This window comes from Canis lupus, chromosome 33, assembly GCF_003254725.2.
Source record: "Canis lupus dingo isolate Sandy chromosome 33, ASM325472v2, whole genome shotgun sequence".
Classification (NCBI taxonomy): Eukaryota; Metazoa; Chordata; class Mammalia; order Carnivora; family Canidae; genus Canis; species Canis lupus.
The window spans coordinates 23,878,797-23,894,641 of NC_064275.1; the positions used below are offsets into that span (position 1 = coordinate 23,878,797).

The 15,845-nt window shown below is 37.7% G+C and overlaps 1 long non-coding RNA gene and 1 pseudogene across 1 annotated transcript; one reads left to right on the plus strand and one right to left on the minus strand.

The window, feature by feature from the left end:
• LOC112677602 (60S ribosomal protein L32-like) overlaps nt 1–15,845 on the plus strand; it is a 36,793-nt pseudogene that overhangs the window by 18,608 nt on the left and 2,340 nt on the right.
• LOC112677610 (uncharacterized) lies at nt 6,531–15,513 on the minus strand. Its single transcript, XR_003147099.3, has 3 exons — nt 15,384–15,513; nt 14,942–15,189; nt 6,531–6,894 (listed from the first exon to the last, which is right to left on the minus strand). It is a non-coding gene; the product is annotated as an uncharacterized LOC112677610 (long non-coding RNA).

Genomic DNA, 15,845 nt, shown 5'->3' on the forward strand with positions numbered 1-15,845 from the left:
TTTGGAGATCTCACTTTAAGAACCACTGCTCTGTGCTAATGTCTGGTCAGTTCCCCAGAGATCATGTGGTCTAAATGGCAGGCATCATCATGTCTAAAGCTAAGAGTGACACCAAAAGAGATTATACTAGACAAAAGCATATGAAGCTTCTCAAGCTGATTTCTCAATCTAAATTATTTTTAATATAGTATTTATTTATTTATTTATTTATTTATTTATTTATTTATTTATTTATGAGAGACAAACAGAGAGAGGCAGAGACACAGGGAGAGGGAGATGCAGACTCCTCACAGGGAGCCTGATGTGGGACGCGATCCCAGAACTCTGGGATCACACCCTGAGCCAAAGGCAGATGCTCAACAGCTGAGCCACCCAGGAGGAGTCCCATACAATCTAAAATTTATTCAGGATTGGATTGATTTAAGAGCAGAATTCAGAGCAAATGCCACAAAGAGGAAATATTGACAAAGTTTCATAGCAGCTACTAAAAAAAGGAAAACAAACAAAAAAATAAATAAATAAAAATAAAAATAAAAAAAGGAAAACATAGAGGAACTTACATTCATGGTGGGTCTTCTATATACCAGGCATTTTTCTAGGCAGATTCTCAAATGTTATCTCTTTTAATCCTCATACCATTTTTGTGATGAGTTTTATTTTTTATTATTAAATATATACTACTTATATACTCTATGTTATACATAAATGACACTTCTTATTTATTCTCTTTACCCATAAGAAAACTGAAGAACTGAAAGAGTAACTCCACCGGAAATTGTCCTTTAAACTATTCATTAATTTCAGGTGACCATATAGAAGAATGAAAAAATCGTCAGTTTGTCAATCTGCTACTATAAGCAAATAAATGCCTCAAGAAAATTATATGAAATCACTTAAAGAATCAATACAAGGAACAAGCAGATTTTATTAAAGGATAAACAATGCCTCCTACCCTGGTCATTCATCAGTCAACAGAGAACAGAAGAGACTCTAGCATCTCTTCCCACCCACTACCCTTTATTGATTTAAAAAAGAGGCATTGGATTCCATCAACCATAACTCAGTTCTTTCAACACTATTGGAAAAAAGAAACCACCAATAATAGTGTATTATTTTAAAACTCAACATACATAAATCACAAAAGAGCATTAGGTAATAGAATATTCTAGTATCCTAGAGAATGGGCTAATAAAGACTAATAGAGTATGTTTCCCATTACATGGAGAATTTGCATAGTGGTGTGTGTGTGTGTGTGTGTGTGTGTATGTTTGTGTTGTGTGTTCTCATATCATTATTATTCTCAATTTCCAGAATCCAATACAAAATTACCAAGCAAGCAAAAAGGCAGGATATCTTAATCCCTAAATAAGTAAATAAAACCCCTTTTATTTATCAAAACATAAATACATCAAAATCAACCCAGAACTGATATAGATTTTATAATTATTGGATAGAGATATTAAAATGGTATTCCATAGGTTCAAAAATTTAGATAGTGACATGGAAGTTATATATTTAAAATGATCAAGTCAAACTTTTATTTTTTTATTATTTTAAAAAGATGTTATTTATTTATTTGAGAGAGAGAAAGCACAAGTTGGGGGAGAAGGGCAGAGAGAGAGGAAGAAGCGACTCTCTGCTGAGCAGGGAGCCCCACATGGGAGGTCCTCAGGATCCCAGGATCATAACCTGAGTCCAAGGCAGACACTTAACCAACTGAACCACCCAGGTGCCCCTAAATCAAACTTTTAAAGATCAAAAGTATAATGTGTGAGATGAAAACTACAATGGGTGTGATTAACAGCTGATTAGATATTGCCAAAGAAAAGATTAGTGAATTTGAAGACATAGCAATAGCAACTACCCAAAATTAAACAAAGAGAGAAAAGAGAACTAAAAAAATTATGATGGAGCATCAGTGAGCTGTGGGTCAATTTAACAGTAATTGGAACTTCCTGAAGGAGAAGTGGGATGAACAGAAAGATATTTTAAGAAATAATGGCCAAAATTGCTCCAAATTTGACGAAATTTGTCCAAAAGGCTTGGAAAATCCTAAGTACAAGACACATAAAGACACATAATAAATTGTTCAAAACCAATGATTAAGAGAAAAACTTAAAATACATCAGACATGTTATAGAGAAACAAAGGTAAGGATTCTAAATTTCTCGTTGGAAACAATACAAGTGGAAGGGAGTGTAACAACATCTTTAAGGTACTGAAAGGGAAAAAATAACTATCAACCTAGACTTCTGTATTGGCAAAATATCTTTCAAAAACAAAGGTGTACTTATACTGCTGGTGGGAACGCAAACTGGTATAGCCACTCTGGAAAACAGTAGGGAGGGTCCTCAGAAAGTTAAAAATAGAGCTACCCTACAATCCAGCAATTGCACTATTTACCCCAAAGATAGAAAAGTAACGATTCGAAGGGATGTATGCACCCTGATGTTTACAGCAGCACTATCAACAACAGCTAAATTATGGAAAGAGCCCAAATGTCCATTGACTGATGAACGGATAAAGATGTGGTATATATGTACAATGGAATATTACTCAGCCATCAGAAAGAATGAAATCTTGTTATTTGCAATGACATGGATGGAGCTAGAAAGTATTATGCTAAACGAAGTAAGTCAGTCAGAGAAAGACAAACACCACATGATTTCACTCAGATGTGCAATTTAAGAAACAAACCAAATGAACATATAGGGGGAAAAGAGAGAGAGGCAAACCAGGAAACAGACTCTTAACTATAAAGAACAAACTGAGGGTTTGGGAGGCTAGATGGGAGGTGAGGGAGGATGGGTTAAGTGGGTGATGGGTTAAGGAGAGCACTTATTGTGATGAGCACTAGGTGTTGTATGTAAGTGGTGAATCACTAAGTTCTACATCTGAAACTAATAGTATATTATATATTAACTAACTAGAATTTAAATAAAAACTTGGCCACAAAAACGAAGGTGGAATAAAGAAGTTTTCAGACATAGGAAAGCAGGAGTTGAAGAATTCATCATTGGCACACCCTCACTATAAGAAATAAGATTTCTGTTTCCACCTTTCTAATTCAGAAACCTTTTATTTCTATTTCTTGTTTTATTGCACTGAGTAGAAGCTCCAGTAGAATATTGAATACAGAACAGACATTCTTGTCTTGTTCCTGTTGGTAAATAATCCTTTCATCAGACTCTCTTTAGTCATCCATTTTGAATGTACTGTTTCCTATAAAGATTACACTAATTTCTTCCCTAGATAGAAGGCAAATAAGAACCTGAGAATGAAATTGCAGAAGACAGAACATGACTTGTCATTAAAGAACTAAACAAAAACAAAAACAAAAAGATACTTTCTTTTCTTTTTTTTTTCTTTTATTTATTTATTTTATTTATTTTTTTAATTTATTTTTTATTGGTGTTCAATTTACTAACATACAGAATAACCCCCAGTGCCCGTCACCCATTCACTCCCACCCCCCGCCCTTCTCCCCTTCCACCACCCCTAGTTCGTTTCCCAGAGTTAGCAGTCTTTATGTTCTGTCTCCCTTTCTGATATTTCCCACACATTTCTTCTCCCTTCCCTTATATTCCCTTTCACTATTATTTATATTCCCCAAATGAATGAGAACATATAATGTTTGTCCTTCACCGACTGACTTACTTCACTCAGCATAATACCCTCCAGTTCCATCCACGTTGAAGCAAATGGTGGGTATTTGTCATTTCTAATAGCTGAGTAATATTCCATTGTATACATAAACCACATCTTCTTTATCCATTCAAAAAAGATACTTTCTAATGAAAACCATTAAGGAATGGAAATGGTTGAAATGGAGAAAATACCTTTCTAGAAGTTCCAAAGGACCACATGCTATGAGAGAGTGTTAGTGATTCTCAACCTACATGGGAAAAGAAACTAGTTGCCTCTGCCATTTCTGCTGTTTCCTTATGGTTGTGATGATCTTGTGATAATCTGAGGTCATGTGATGTCTCAAAAGAAGGGAAATTATAAACAAACTATGCGTTTCAATGCTTATGTACATTATGTACAGTGTTACATATAAATAATCCAATATGCCGCTATTTGAGCTTTTCTATAGTTTATTAAAGCCAAAACATTTTTGTAGCTTTGTCCCTCAACTTATTAACTAGGTTCATCTTTCTTTTAAAATATTTTATTTTTTATAGAACAGTTTAGGTTTACAGTAAAATTGAGAGGAAGATCTAGAAAATTTCCATATACTTCGTGCCCTGCACATACATAGCCCTCTGGATTACCAACACCCCACCAGAGGGGTACATTTGTTATAACTGATGAACCTACACTGACACATCATACTCACCCAAAGTCTATAGTTCACACTAGGGTGTACTCTTGATGTTGTACAATCTATGCATTTAGATATAACTACTAAATTTTACAGAAATACTTTCAAATTGTGTTTAAAATGTCCTCTTGAAATCTTTTTCGGGAGGCTTTAGCAGCCAATTTATTGTAAATTTTCAATGCTTCACTGCTCAATAAAGAAGTTCCATTGCACACAAGTGTTGTACCTGCTAGGATTCATGAAGCTTGCTAGAAGAAAATCTGGTTGCCAAAACAAATCTCTAAGAATTCGGAACAAATTCTGATAAGAAAAGATGGTGCTGAGTGTTCTGATGGTATTGGGCTCTGGGGTGTGTTTATTTATTTTCTCTGGTGGGTGTCTCTCTGACCTGTTTAGGTCAGTGGGAAAAGAACAAAGGCCTTTCCTCTTCCTGATTACACCACCAGGAAGCCCCAGGTAGCTGAAATGAGAATGCTTCAAGATACAGGAATAGATACATTCCCATAGAGAAAATAGGACAAACAACCAATTAAGCACTGACACCAGAGGAAAGACCAACATAACAGCCCTGGAAACCAACACACTGAAGTGAATGAGGCCTTCAAGGTTTGTAGTGAATGTCAAACTTTAATCTGGATTGACATCCCAGATAACTTGGTAATGATGGGTGAAATTTAGGTATACTGGGATTCCATTTGTACATAATTGTTTGTATTTTATTACTTAAGAATTAATACATACAGGGGTGTATATAGTTAAAGGTAAATCTACCCTTTTACCTAATCACTATAACCTTAATCAAGTCTGGTACCCAGAGGCAACTACCATCAGCAGTTTCTGATGTCTCCGTTCAGAGATAATCTATGAATATACAGGATGGGGGGAGGGCATAACTGCAATACAGTGGACATACTGTTTTGTATCTCACATTTATCTTTTAACAATGTATCTCTGAGAAATGTCCTATTTGTACAGAGTTCTGCTCCATTTTTTTGAAACAGTAGCATAGTTTTCCATTGTGTGGAAATACAATTATTTATTGACCAGTCTGAAAATGATGGATATTTAGATCATTTCTGGTCTGTTGCTAGCATTTTTCTGCTTTTTAAAAAAAGTATGCGTTTTAATGATGCCTTTTAATGAATGTGTTCAATAAAATGGATCAGCTAGGAAATAATACTTCATATCAAAATAGCTAAAAATAGAAGATTAAAATACTTTATTAAAGGGGTCATGGAAAAACAGGCACATTGATTGGTTCTAAGAATATATACATATTTGTTGAAGTAGCATTGCAATTATTCTCAAACATTGCCATTTATCAGAATTTCTTTAGAGTTTTCTCTTAAAGCACAGATGCTAAGGGTTTCTTCCCAGAAATCCTGATTTAGAAAGACTGAGTTAAGTTCTCTATATCTAGAAGCAGGGTTGAAAGAACCACTCTACCATCTTAACCCTAGGCTCAGATGTGCACATATTGGCAGCTACCAACACTCTAAAATTAGTTCTTAGAAAAAAAATGGCCTTTATAGACCTTGCCTCATGAGTTCAGCTTTATTAAGGGATGATATACCTCACTTTCCTATTATTACACATTAAAAGCATTTTTTATGGAAAAAAACACAGAGTTGATTGTATTAACACAGCTATTTACATAAATCTCAATTGTTAGTATCTTTGCTGAAATATAATGCATAATTTAATGCCAATGTATACATTAGCTTGGTTCTTTTTCCACTTAGCTTTATTTCGGATGCACATTTACATATACAAATAGATCACAAAGTTATTAGTTAATAGTTCTGTGCTTACATTGTTTTATCTTATATTTTATAAAACCAGTCCTTGAGTCAGGTCATTTGGGTTGTGCCTAGTTTTTCCCTAATGTGTAAGTGGTACAGATATAAATATCATTCGCAAACTTTTTTGGTTTTAAATTATTTCCTCATACATTACTAAAAGAAGCAGTTGTGCATAAAAGGGATAAATGGTTTCAATACTTTTGCCTGCAGAGACTGCTGTACAGAAAGATTCTAAGTTGCTGTGAATGGGCCAGTATGCCTGCTTTCCCATAAGCCCCTCCAACAAGGGTTCTTATTCTTTCATTTTAATCCAATAAATATTGTTTTGTTTCATACCTAAAGAATTTATTAAACATACTTATCAAAATGGTTTATTTATTATAACATATTCAGATGGATTTCTTTCTCTCTCTTTCTTTCTTTCTTTCTTTCTTTCTTTCTTTCTTTCTTTCTTTCTTTCTTTCTTTCTTTCTTTCTTTCTTTCTTTCTCTTTCTTTCTTCTTTTTTCTTTCTTTATGATGGTTTAAGTTGATTCTGGCACCAGACTGCCTGGGTTCAAATTCTTGCTCTGACATATAGTTTTCTTTGTGCCTCAGTCCTCTATGTTTAGAATGGCAACAATGATGGCACCTACCTCAAATCCATTTTGTGAAGATTAGGTAAGTTAACTGGTTGGAACTGTTCTGGTATTTGGTAAGCACCACTTAACAGCAGACCATTATGAGTGTCCATGAACGCCAGGAACAGCGCTAGACTTCCGAGATACACCTGTAAAAACCCAAACACAGCAACAGTTTTTATGCTCACAAACCTCACAGGCTATTGGGGACACACGCAATTCCAATATGTATGACAGGTATGTGACAAGGGAACACGGAAAATTCTTCTAACTTGAATATTTGATTTTTGCATTAGAGAAGCTATGCAAATATTCTGAAATGTTGGTTGAGGTTATATCCTTTCTGATGTGAGCTGTTTAGTCACTGTCATAGTCTATTGCCCATGAAGCCTAAGTATTTATTATGGATGTGTTTTCAATATTTTTCAATTTATAAAAGCAATGCCTATCTTGCTCTAGACACACTAGTATGCTCCATCCTCAGAGAAGCTGATTTGCTGTTCTCTGTGTCTGGAAAGCTCTTCTCCCAGGATCCACATGATTTGTTCCCTCTCCTCTTTCAGGTTTGCTCAAATGCCACCTTCTGTGGCAGATCTTCCCTATTACCCTGCTTAAAATTGCAAACTTCATCTCCCAGGACTCTATTGTCCTTCCCTGATTTTTTTTAATCCTTTGTGTATTTCACATCTGTACTAGAAAATTTATTTAATTTTCAGTCTCCACTATTAGAACAGAAGACTCACAGAGTTAGTAGTTTTGTCTATTTTATTCTTCACTAGATCCCCAATATTTGAAATAGTGTCCAGCACTTAGTAGGTGCTCAATAAATATTTGTTGAATAGATAAATTGTCATTTACACAAATGACATTAGTATTATAATATATGTATCATTCTGGAACTTATGTTCTCTTTGAATAGTACATCTTAGGTATCTTTTCATGTTAGTACCTATAAATCTTCCTCATTCTTTTTAATGACTATCTAATTGTCAGAGTATTTGGCTTTTCATTAATAGACATTTGAATCATTTCCATTTGTTGCTATCACAGACATTGCTGTAATAAATAACATATCTATCATTATACAACTGTGGTTTTCTTGTAGGAGTTGAATATTGAGCTTTTTTCCATTACATTTATTGTAAATATTTTTCTATTTCTTACATTTTTATGTTCCCCATGTGGTAAAAATTTCAAACTGAAAATGAAAATAAATCTCCCACCCCATTCTCCTTGTTTTTCACATATCTCAGAGATAGTGCATATAACAAGCTATGTAATTAAAGCAGAAGTTTCATGAAATATGTTTCTCCCTTCTATATTCAGTATACTTTGATACTTTCTATTCTGTTCTATTCATTTCATTAGAAAAATGCTTATAGAGACCCTTTAAATTGATTTTAAATCACTAGTTCAATGAGAACCACAGTATGAAAAGCTCTGCTCTCTTCTCCCCTACCCTGCGTTGAACTAGTCTATGGAAGCCGTCACCTATTTAAGCTTTCCTGCTTGGCAAGTTGGTACCTTATCAGAACTGGAGACCTCCCTTGAGCCCTAGCCCAATTAAGTAAAGTCTAGCTTACTTTTCCCAAGAGTTGAGACCCAGCCACCGTACCTGCCAAAAATGAACAGATGGTCTTAAACTAAGACACTGCTACAGATGGCAACTACCTGACTTTGAATGTCACTGTCTGCTGCCATGCCTTGTCCACCAGATTGATATGAGCTACACTCATACCCCATCTGCCATGATAAACAGGGATATCATTTTAAGACTGTTGGCTCACTTTCATGTTGATACTTAAGGGAGTTCACTCTGTAGGACGGGAACTGTTTCCAGGTATTGCTAATATTTAAAGTCAGGAAGGGACAGAATTATAACTTTCAAAGTTCTGCTTATTCAAATCCCTGCCCAACCTCAGTTTGGAGGTACAGGGGGGAAATGGAAAAGTGCTGCTAGGATCCAAATAGAGTTGGGGCTCTAGTGAAATGGACTAGATTCAGGACAGAACACTCAGCAAGCAGGATGAGGTCAACTACAGCTGGGTAAACACTGCATGTTGGAGTATGCAGTAGCGTAGTGGACGCTTGGGTTGCTGATGCCCACCTGAGACTCACAACAAATTACAAGACTGTGTTTAGGCCCCACCAGGTGGTGAGGCTAGTCTCTTGTCTTGGTCAAGATTAGCTCAAGGACAAGGTGACTCTAAGTTTGTAGATTAGGGACATCCATACTTACAGCTGAGAGAGCGAGGGCATGCAGGGATTTGTAGGAAATAAGCAAGAAGAAAGACTCCTCAACTCCTACATTAAATCCAGCTGAGAACACAACTGCTTTCCTTGGCATTTGACTCAGGACGGGGGAGGAGATCATGTTGGGCAAATAATTTAAATGCAAATTGATATGACCGGGACTTGAGCAGACCAGATCAGACAAGCAGATTTTTCTCCATTAGGAAAAGGAGGTGCGCAAAAAAAAAAAAAAAAAAAAAAGGAAAAAGGAAAAGGAGGAAACACTTTTACTTTTTAAAATATTTTATTTGACAGAGAGATAGCACAAGTAGGGGGAGTGGCAGGCAGAGGGAGAGGGAGAAGTAGGCTCCTTGATGAGCAGGGGGCCAGATGCAGGGCTGATCTTAGGACCCTGGGATCCTGACCTGAACCGAAAGGCAGAAGCTTAACCGACTGAGCCACCCAGGCTCCCCAGAGGAAACACTTTTAAAAAGAAAAATGTTCTATTCCTGGAAAGGGTTTCCTTAAGGGTGGGTTTATTCACTCACTCCCTCAAACATTCATTTGTGTATTAGGTAGGATCTGTTTACTCACAGATGCCTGTCTTCACTCACTCTTGCACGATCAGCTGTGTGCATTCCCAGATTTTCTCTGACTCTTTGGCTGTCACAGGCGGAGGTGGGCAGGTTTAAGGTATTCGTACAATGAAATATGCAACTTCTTAGGCAAAATTGTTTGACTTTAGTGTCAGTGGGGCCCTGATGACTAATGAAAAGTGTTCAAGAAGTCAGTTCTACATGAGAAGTTTGTTGATCATGCTCTTCTCTTTGGGCAAGTGACACTCTCTATGGCAGCATAACACAGAGATAATGACAGGCTCTTGAAAAAGTAGATTTTAGGAAATGAAAATATTCAATATCTAAACCCAGATGCCAGCAAAGGTGACTGTCCTTCTAGATTTAAGAAACATCTGGCCCTGTGCCCCACTCCCTGCCTACGTTCTGTGGAAGTAGCTCTGCCTTCTGGCATACTGGGTTACAGGGACAGGAAGCCTATATTGTCAGGGTCCCCTGGCTCCAGTCTGATTTCTATTTGTCTCATTTTAATCTCATCTTGGGCGGCTCTTCCTTCCCTGTGTTCTGTCCCACCCAAAGTGGAGCTCAGTTCTCTCTCTGTCTTGTGCTATCTTCCTTCTTTCTCCCACATCCCCAAATCTCACATGAGACACTGGAGTATGCAGTAGAATCCATTGAAGATCTGGGATGAAATGGAAGCTTCTACAGACCCTACATATTGCATATCCTATTCCCTTCTCTCCCTTTGGCTCCTAAACCCAAGCTCAAAGACCCTCAGTCTGGGGGTTAGGGGAGATGTTGGTGCTTATTCAGGCTCATTAAAGCTGCCTAAAAGATAAGCAAAGGGAGCCTTTCTGCAGTTAGCCGTACCCAATAACTGATGTTCTGACCATTCAATCTTTCTTTTTATCCTTCCTTTATGAATTGGAACAATTCATGCCACCCTGTAAAAGGGGAAAAAATGGTCAGTTGGGTTTAAGATATTATTTAAAAAATCATGCTAATATAGATAAACCCTATTTAGCTGCTAATGGATTACATATGGTCAAAGCTATTACACTTAAAAAACATAATTTTTTAGTGTAGACAGCTGTAAAGAGGAAAATAAAAATTGGCTCATAATTTTCCCAGATTGTCTCTGTTGATATAATACCCAGATTTTGATGATTTTTTTTCCTTCTACTTTCCTTTTCCAGGCTTTCCAGAATTATAGGGTATTCATTGGTACAAAGAGAAATGGTATGTGGACACAATTCTTGGCACCGGATTCAGGGACCATGGATCCTGAGATGGATCAGCAGTAGGACCCAAAACACCAAATCACAAGTCAGGAGCTGGCTAAGGTAAGGCCATAGAACAATTAAAGGTGGAAATTCTGTGAGAAAATGGTGGAATTAAAGGTGGTCCTGGGACACCTGGGTGGTTCCGTTGGTCAAGTATCTGCCTTTTAATTTCGGCTCAGGTCACGATCTCAGGGTTGGGATATAGAGCCCTGTGTTGGGTTCTGTGCTGGGCATGGAGCCTGCTTAAGATTCTTTCTGTCTCCCTCTGCCCTTCCACCCCCTGGCTAAAAATATGGTGGTTGAGGGCCAGAATTTAAGACAATCGTAGAAGTTGTCAGGGCCAAGAAAGGACAAGCCATGGGAATCAAGATCTGAGGGATACTCTTAGATCTAAGCAGGAAGGGTCACAAAGAGACCAGGGAGGAGAACCAGAATGGGTGTCATAGGACCAGATGGCATAGTCCAAGACGGGTTTGCTCAGCCTCCTGAGGGTGGATGTCTGTTGGTGCAGAAAGGCTGGGGCTCTGCAGGCAACTGCTGGTACCACACTCAATCAAGTGGTGGTCACTGTGGTTAGTGGAATCCAGGACCCCCTGACTATAAAATGATATTGATAGACTCATAGGTGACAAGCCAGGATTCTTAAGGATGGCATGGAGGTCAGTCTCTATTCTTTAGTCTCTGAGGGCTAGGTAAGGTTAAAGGTCAGGATGCCAAGAATAGTAGCTATGTTATAAATAATTTGAGTTGAGTTTCCTGTTATTTGCATCCAAAGCACTCAAACTAACTGTGGGTGTGTGCACGGGTATGTATTTTAATGTATATAGTTGTGTAAAACAAATTCTAAATGGCTATTGAGGCAATGTTAAAGGTTATCATAAAGGAAATTATGAGCGATTTCACTTTTTTGCTTTGTCTATATTTTCTTTTTTTTTTTTTAAGATTTTATTTATTTATTCATGACAGACAGAGAGAGAGAGAGAGAGACAGGCAGAGGGAGAAGCAGGCTCCATGCAGGGAGCCCAACATGGGACTAGATCCCGGGTCTCCAGGATCACACACCGGACTGAAAGTGGCCCTAAACCGCTGGGCCACTGGGGCTGCCCTTTCTTTTCTTTTTTAATTTAAACAATGGACTTGTCATATCAGCCAAATTCTTGCAAGCTTGAAACTAACCAGGGCTGATTTAGATGGAAGAAGAACTTATTGAGAAGATATTTGGAGTTCACAAAACCATTTGGTAATCTATATAACCGAATTTGGAAGGAAGGCGTTACCAGGGAGCCCCAAACTTCACCAAGAACCATTCTGGTAAGGACGCTACTATTTCATTAACCCCTAGCCACGACAACCTACAGTGTTGTCCAGCTTCAATTGCCAGATACCACTGCTGCTGACCTGGAAGGTCTTCTGCCTTCACCTGTCTTCAAAATGAGTACCTGACTCTTTTTGACTATAGCCCTTCCTTCAAAGTCCAGGGGGTTCACACCTTTTTGACCAAGGTTAGGATACTTTCCCATGTGCAAGGACAAAGGGGCTAGAAAGTAAGAATCTTAACTTCCAGCTTCAAAAGTGGAAGGCAAATTATGCTCCCACTAAGACTCATAGGTAGGGAGTTTTCCAAATATAGAAAGGCAAAGTAAAAATAAAAAATTTCCTTTACTTCTGCAAAATTTTGGAAAAGGTGATAATGTAAAACAAAAGAGCTTGATGCATACCAAACCAAACCAAAATAAAAGTTTAACATAAATGTAAGTTCTTTAATAAAGGTCACTTATTTTTTAAATAGGAAAAATGGATGCACACTTAGACACATCTTAGGAAAAAAATTTTATGAGGCCAACTGAATTTAGTCCTTTCATATTTGGAACACATTTAACCTCATATTTTATGGTTTTCTAGCCAAAAGTTTGATTCAGAATACCCGTCATTGTTTTTCAAACTCTTTGATGAATTTGATGTTACTAGAAGCTATTTATTCTTCTACCTACCAACAGGTAAATTAGATGTAGTAAATTACATATAGTCTAATAGTCTGGTAAATTAGATAAATAGTCTGATGTTTTAAGCAGCTGAGCTTCCAATAATGGTGTTTGATGGAATAACAGAGTGCTCCATCACTCATGTATTTTTTGCAATCAAATACAGAATTTTTTAGATTGTCAAGAATAATGTATACTCAATGATACCTGTATTTCAACAAGAAATTTAAAGCAAGATTCAGAGAAATCCAAAGACTTAGGTACAATTAAATATATTTGTCTCTATATCCTTCAGATTTTCTCCCCTACATTTTCTGAATACAAGCACCAGAACAATTTTCTGTAAAATACCTATTTCATCATATTATTCACATCCACAAAGTATTTCAGTATTTCTCTGCGTCTTCAGCAAAAATCCAGACTCTTGAGCTGGCATTAAGATTTCTCTTCAATGTGGCAGCCTCAAATCTTTCCAGTTGCATCTACTACTGTTTCCCTACATGAACCTGTAGTTAAAGCCAAATGAGTCACTGAATAAGCCTTGTACTTTCTTGCCTCTGTGCCTATGTTTATACCATCTTACCCACATGAAAGACTTTCACCAACTCCTCTTACCCATAATCAATTTTACTTATGTCTAATAACGAATTCTCATGTGTTCTCTGTGAAAAGCCTGCTTTCATAGCCTCGTTGAGTCAATTCTTTGAATTACTACAGGAAAACGATCCAACTTCCTAGTTCTTAATGGAGATGTCAGGTTGTGAGGGGTGTCACCATTTGTTATCACTAATCATTAAAGCAGGAGATCATAAATTTTAAAATAACTAATTAGAGGAAGCAATTTTAAGATTCTCTCCCACATTAACACCACTACCCATCACTTGAGTCTTGATAGGCTTTCAGGATAGGGAGCTACTTCTATAGCACTGGTGATTACACACAACCAAGGGTCTGCCTAGAAGTGAGAGTGTGTCCACTTGTATGATTCTAAGTGCAGAACCTCATCATTCACTCAGGTTGTCCTTTAGCCCCGTACTTATGGAACATGTTGGAGAGCCAGTATCTTGTAAGACATTGAGAGGCTCAGGCAGGGATGAAGGCTCCAGGAGGACCTTTGAGAGGACTCTAAATCTATAACAAGCCTAGTAGGGCCCTATGGGGTGGAGATGTTGGGAAATTAATTACAGTTTGGGTGTAGAGACATGTAGGAGGATAACATAAAGCTTCCAGAACAAGGAGGAGTGGAGGGATGGTAGAGATACTTTGTAACTAAAAAAAAACCTTGTTTGGGAAAATGCAAGAGATCCTCCTCATCTCCACTCCTGCTTAGTTTTAGGGACTCCCAGAAATAGTTGGGTGGAATTTGAGAGTGGTCAGATTTCCCAAAATTGAAGGTGACAGCAGAGCCAGAGAAATGCCATTTTTACCATGACTAACTTTTATTTTAGACAGGTGTGGCCTGGGACAACATGAGTTATATTCAGATGTGTTTATTCGTCATCTTAAGGCACACAAAAATGATAGATAAAAATAGTTGGATTTAGGTGAAGGGCTTATGGGTAATTTTTGTGGTAATAGTTTAATAACAAATATTATTATTAAACTGTTACCACAAAATTAATAAATATTAAAAATATGAAAGTGTTATTAAATTATCATAAAACTTATGTATAATATATATTCATCTATATCTCTCTATATATATGTATAATTAAAGATACATATATGCTCATATTGGTCTAGGAACCAGTTTCTAACTGGTCACTTCATGGGTCAATGACAGTTTCCACATTAGGGACTGTTGGTACCCATCAGATTCTGTTAGGAAAAGCCAATGTGGTTGGAGACAGAGGAGGAAAGGGGTCCATTAGGACCTGAGCAGGGAGGCAAAGAGTCACTGCCTACACACCAAGGAAAAGATAAACAAGAAACTAAGTGATACAAGCTTTCTAGAGACCGAGGTCAACACTTGATAAGATCGAGCTGTAGACGGAATAGTTTTCAGTTCCAATCCCATCCCATGTTTTCCTCCTTTGACCTCATTTTCTTCCATTTCTACTTTTATGGACTCAGTTCCTATCATCCCTGAGAATATGCTCTGCTCTGACCCATAATTCATCTCACCTTAGGAAGGCCTGGGAACAGTGTCCTGCACCAAATACAGAAGGCAGAGTGTGATTGAAGTTCAGGGCAAGGCCATCCTCCCTGGATCTACTGCACTGTGGAGGATTTCTGGCATTTACCATAATTTGGTCAGGGGCCTCTTCAGACTTCATGAATATGAAACATGCCCAATCAATATCACATGACTCCCTCACTCCCACCAAAGTGGTTTGCTAATTCTCATACTTTGCTGCAGTTACTAAGAAAACCTCAACTGGGGATCCCTGGGTGGCGCAGCGGTTTGGCGCCTGCCTTTGGCCCAGGGCGCGATCCTGGAGACCCGGGATCGAATCCCACGTCGGGCTCCCGGTGCATGGAGCCTGCTTCTCCCTCTGCCTCTCTCTCTCTCTCTCTCTCTCTCTCTGTGACTATCATAAATAAAAAAAAAAAAAAAAAAAAAAACCTCAACTGTAGTGGTTCTTCGGAGCCTATGAGATACCCTTCATGTTGTCTTTATCTGGTCTATACACTACCTCATGTGACCACAGGTATCATGACATAGTTTCTGTTATGGAATCTTCTGAGACCCTGACAAAGACCTCAGGGCTCCAGGATTCCATCATTTGGAATGTTTAACTCTCAATATCTTGAAGAAGTGTCAGGGTTGTTTAATGCCCCAACACTGCCAAATAATGGACTTTCTGTTAAATAATTGAGGTGTGCAGAATTTGATCCCACCATGATCCTGACTTTTGGGGACAAGATAGAGCACTCCAGAGTTTACAAAGATACCACACTCCCATGAAATACTGTGGCCTCGAGATATGTTATAGATCAGTCTTCTCATATTAATGTGCATATGAATCACCTGGGGATTTTGTAAAAATGTAGACTGATTGAGCAGATCTGGGTGGAGTCTGAGATT